The sequence below is a fragment of the Nicotiana attenuata genome, chromosome 1 (assembly GCF_001879085.1).
Source record: "Nicotiana attenuata strain UT chromosome 1, NIATTr2, whole genome shotgun sequence".
In the NCBI taxonomy this organism is placed as follows: Eukaryota; Viridiplantae; Streptophyta; class Magnoliopsida; order Solanales; family Solanaceae; genus Nicotiana; species Nicotiana attenuata.
The window spans coordinates 10,648,361-10,653,360 of record NC_031989.1 but is presented as its reverse complement, the minus strand read 5'-3'; the positions used below and the strand labels follow the sequence as shown (position 1 = coordinate 10,653,360).

At 46.2% G+C, this 5,000-nt stretch overlaps 2 non-coding genes across 2 annotated transcripts; both read right to left on the bottom strand.

Moving 5' to 3' along the window:
- TRNAY-GUA lies at nt 1,995–2,077 on the bottom strand. Its single transcript has one exon. It is a non-coding gene; the product is annotated as a tRNA-Tyr (tRNA).
- TRNAN-GUU lies at nt 3,046–3,117 on the bottom strand. The gene has a single exon. It is a non-coding gene; the product is annotated as a tRNA-Asn (tRNA).

Genomic DNA, 5,000 nt, shown 5'->3' with positions numbered 1-5,000 from the left:
TTGACTTGAGAATCAATGATAGATAGACAAGAGATAGATAAACGATATATATATATTTCTCACAAAAAAATTGTGAGATAAAGAGCAGATGGATCCTATCCCCTATATCGAACACTCATTCCTATCTATTGATAGAAAGATCTTCGTCAAATACCGGACTTTGCCTTTTTTTAGGAATTACTCATATCCAAAGCAGCTTTTCACAAGCACCCCACCCCATACAACTAGTTGGGGGGGCTGTTCGCCTTTTGAATCAAACAAAGTAAGTAGTAGGGGCTTCATAGCAACTTTCATTCTAAAGGAAAGCGAAGAACCAACCTTTAGTCAATAGGAGCCCTACTTCCCTCTTTCCGACCTCATCACTTCAATTCAAGGGCAAACCCATTTCCTAGTCACCGGGCTGAGCGCACCTTTGGTACTTCAATAGGGCGAGCTGTTTGATAGTGACTTCTTTCGTTTGGTAGGGCGACGAAAGGCTACTTCAATGACGGAAACAGCCGGAAACTCGAGAGGGTCGCCTTTGGAGAAGCGTTTGCCGGTAACCAAAGCCTCACTCTGATTATGTCGTGAGGCTGACTGAATCCAATCCATAAACCCGGAAATGAAAGGTTGTTCGTTCCCTTTCGTCAAGTAGGCATACGAACCACTTTGCCTTAGACTCTATTGGAACAAAGCAAAGAAGGAGGCGGAATGGAGAAAGGAAAGGGACAAGGGCGGTCTTGCTTGGCGCGAAGGCTGCTGGTTCGGGGGTAGAGTACAGTACTAAAGGTCCTCGGACTTCCAGGCGGCTTTTCTTTTGGGCAGCTGTTCACCGTTGGATCTCGCCAATACAGCCCCCTATAGTTTTCGTTACCGAGATATCTTTTTTTTTTCATTGTTCCCAGGGATTTTTTGGGGAATCTGCTCCCATGCTGCAAACAGTCAAATCTGAACTGAACCCTGTCGCTCTTCTTTCTTTCCTCGCGAGCAGGAAGCACACCAGCAGCGTGCGTTGCGTGATTCTACTGTGTTTTTTGCACTTGACTGGGTGGACAGTTGACCGGAAGATAACTTCGATTCGCCCGGCCAGCAGGCGGGCGGCGTGCTTATCTTGTGTGACAACACTACAGAGCGAGTTGCTCTTCTAGGCGGGCAGCTGTGTGACAACACTACAGAGAAAGCGGCGCTTTCGTGTAACATGCTATGGTCTCAACGCCCTTACGAGGTAGTGATGAGTTTCACGCGCTCTAAGCCCGGCCCGCGCGCGGTTAGGAAGATTGGCCGCAATCTGAGCGGTACCACCCACCATACCCTACCATCTATAGACGGCCGTCCTACAGCCGCCCGAAAAGGAACTGCAGTGATCTTGAATAGGGATCCTACAGCGATAAATAGAATCCCCATAAAAATACCACTAGATCGAGCACCAGTGATTTCGTATCCGGTCAAAATCTTGGCTAAGTGGGTAGCTCCAGTAGACCCATAGATCATGGAACAAATAGGGTGGGTAGGCCTAAGCACCAGACTACACGTATAGACGTGAACCCCCCTCGTTACCGTACGTGTGACTCTCACCGCATACGGCCCGCACAAAAACTCCTAAATCCATCCCGAGCCCTTTCTTCCGCCTTTCCTCTCCAATCCTCGACCAAACTTGCGTTCCCCAGGCGCTATGAAATGGGGGTCTTTCCTTCGCCTATCGTATGTATCGGCTTGGCTTCGTCCCGAACCAAGGAGGCATTCTGGCGGACGCATGCGTGTAGGAAGGCCGACGACTACATAAGCTAAAAGACTACGACTACAAGACAGGCCGGAAGCGACTCGCTTCTATTCTCGTTGGGATTGGATATAGATGGGAAATCTATAGATCGTAGTAGTTCGCCAACCTCTCTAACTAACATACGATACAATTTCACTTCACGGCACGGCCAAAAAAAAGAAAGAGCTTCGCTCGGTTGGCCTTCCTACGCTGACTAATGCCTTTTTTCTCTTCTCTGAAGTCTACAACAAACAAGTGGGAGAGGCAGGATTCGAACCTACGTAGAAAAACTTCAACAGATTTACAGTCTGCCGCTTTTGACCACTCGGCCACTCTCCCCTTCCCGGGCCGAGGCCCCCCTCAATGGGTTCTAATTCTAAGAAGGGGGGCGGCGCCCTGAATCAATCAAAAAGCTTATTGATTTAATTGAAGGGAACTAAGACGATTAGCTTAGCTAGCGTTCCGGGAGAATCTAGTCATTTAGTCAGTTCATAACTATCTCTGTAAAGCAAGGGGTAAAGCTTCTACGAAAGCTTCCCCCTCATGTAGTCGTCGGCCTTCCCCAGCCCCCCCTCGTCGCTTCTGGCGAAGCTGCGAGTTCATGAGCAAGTGAATGAAGGAGCCATGTTCCTAAAAGAAAATGACCCTCCTTCTTTTCTTTTCTTCCCCTATCTCATCAAAGCCCTTGTATAGGTTGGGCGCTAGCGCTTTACTAATATAATAAAAAGCCAGGCTCTTCTGCTGAGCGAAGCTGCGAGCCTACTTAAATATAGCTTATGCTTACCAAGCCTAATCTACAAAAATAGGGCTACAGCAAGCAAAGCAAGCTTTCCCCCTTCGTTTGTTGTGGGTCGCGCCTCACCGCAGGCACTGAATGAATGAAATGAGTGGAGATCCTCCTTCCCCCTTGCTAATTACCAAGAACTTCGTTGCCACTAGTAAATTAGACCATCCCCCCAAAAAAGAACTTGGAGCCTAAAGAGAAGAGAGATCAGTCTACAAGAAGCTGGCAGTGCTTTAGCCATCGGGCCACATCCATCTATCCTAAACAGTAACCCTTTTCTTGTTCGTTCTTCGAATGACGCTAGTGGAGACTAATTCCTTCCGGCTAATGAAGATACTACTCCAGTCTTTCCAGTGGATCCTTCTTATCCCTAAGAATGGAACGAACCAAGTTAACCTATACGAGAGTGAGGAATAAGAACCAACAATCAACTTACCGCTTTTGATGTCCCACGATTCTGCTAGTTTAGAAACAAAGGAGAAGGGCAGGGGTCGCTAGGTCAGAAAAGCGATAACTAAAAAATCTCCCCAAGTAGGATTCGAACCTACGACCAATCGGTTAACAGCCGACCGCTCTACCACTGAGCTACTGAGGAACAACGGACTTAATGTTGGAAGCCGACTCTCGTTCTTTGGACCAACCTATGACCGAATAAAAATGAGTTCGTCACTCTTTTTCACATACACCGGGAGAAAAGGTTACGATAGCAAGCCCCTCCCCGGCCGGAGAGCCTCCAGGACAAGGAGGCGGCGATCAACCATCCACTCTCGAGATTCATATTGATCAATAGATCTCCGCGTCCTGCCAGTTCGCTAAGTAGACTCACTCTACCGAGGGGCAACAAAGGCTGGAACTCTTCCTGCCAAAAACAAGGGACCTACTTCTCATCCTAGGAGTTAGCAGGTATGAAAGAGTCCCCTCTCTGTCTGTCTCTCCGAGTTTCTACTACTAAGTAGCACTTCTGCTATTCAATCATAGAATCGATTCCGATCAAGCTGAAAAAAGTCAGCCCTATATATGTTATTAGTAAAGCGCTAACGCCCTATCTATAGTAAGGGGGCCTTTCTTGCTCGTTAGCGTTGTTTTTTTATTGCAGCTAGGGCGCCCCTTTTCTTTGTCAAAGTAAACTTTCTCGCTTGTTAGTCAAGCTTTGAAGTTGTCACGACCCAAACAGAGGGCCATGACTAGCACCCGGCCATACTTACCGAGTACCAACATACATTTTATCTAACCTTCTTTATTATCTTTTAGGGCTGACGAAATCAATATAAATGGTAGACATGTAAAATATGATGGCATGAACATACATAACATGGGATGACTAGACAATCAAGAAACTATATATAAGGTACGAGCTACCACACTACCATGAGAGACTATACAACAAAAACCAGCCGACAAGGCCTACCAAACTATACATGAGTCGACACTTGTCTATGAGCCTCTAAAGGAACATAAGTGTTGCAACATAGCCGGAACGGGGCCCCGACATACCCATAATATCTATAACAAAAATGCATACCAAGACCAAGGCAAGTCCGAAGAAGGGATCTCGCCAATCACCGCTGAACTGGACAGCCTACTATGTGGGGGAGCTGCGCCTGCCTGTCTATCAGGACCTGCAGCACGATATGCAGCGTCCACAAATAAAAGGACGTCAGTACGAATAAAGTACTGAGTATGTAAGGCAGGGAACCATAAGTACGAACAGTAATATAAGCAGGGATAGAGAATAAACAACCTGTAACATCTGGGTACCTCTAAGGGCTACTGATATGAAATGCGTGATACATATGTATATATACATAAACTTTTAAAACATACGCCTCTGTGGGCATCATCATCATCATATCGTACCCGGCCGTAATAGGCTCGGTAAAAACGTACCCGGCCACGTGGAGCTCGGTAAAGCCCAACTGATTAGTGGTTGCACAATAGGTGCCGTACCCGGCCGACTATAGCGCGGCTCGGTAGAGTAAAATAGATACATATATATAATGCATGCTCGACCCATGGACTCACGTTCTAAACCTTTCGGAGTGACGTAAGGTCGGTATCCTCTGTACACGTTGTTAGGACTAACTCTTCACCATGAACCTTATAAGAATCAGGAAGTACCAATAACATTGATAACATAAGAATAAGAGAAGCAACATCCATCAATCGTTCCATAAGAGGGGAAACAATGTAAGTATGCTAGCTTCTAAGAGTAGAGTATCTTTGGAAGCTCGTTCATTACATTATGTACAATCGGAGTCGTGCAAAAGAAGGAAAGGGATAGCCTCACATACCTTGTATATACTGCCCCAATCTCAAGCTATGCAATTTTCACGACTCCTTAGTCTACAATAAGAGAAACGATACTATAGTTACCATTCAAGCGTCATAACTATTATGTATCGACCACAACCTATTTTACGATGAAATGGACAGCACCTCCCCTATATATATGACTTCACACAATTCCAAACAATCACC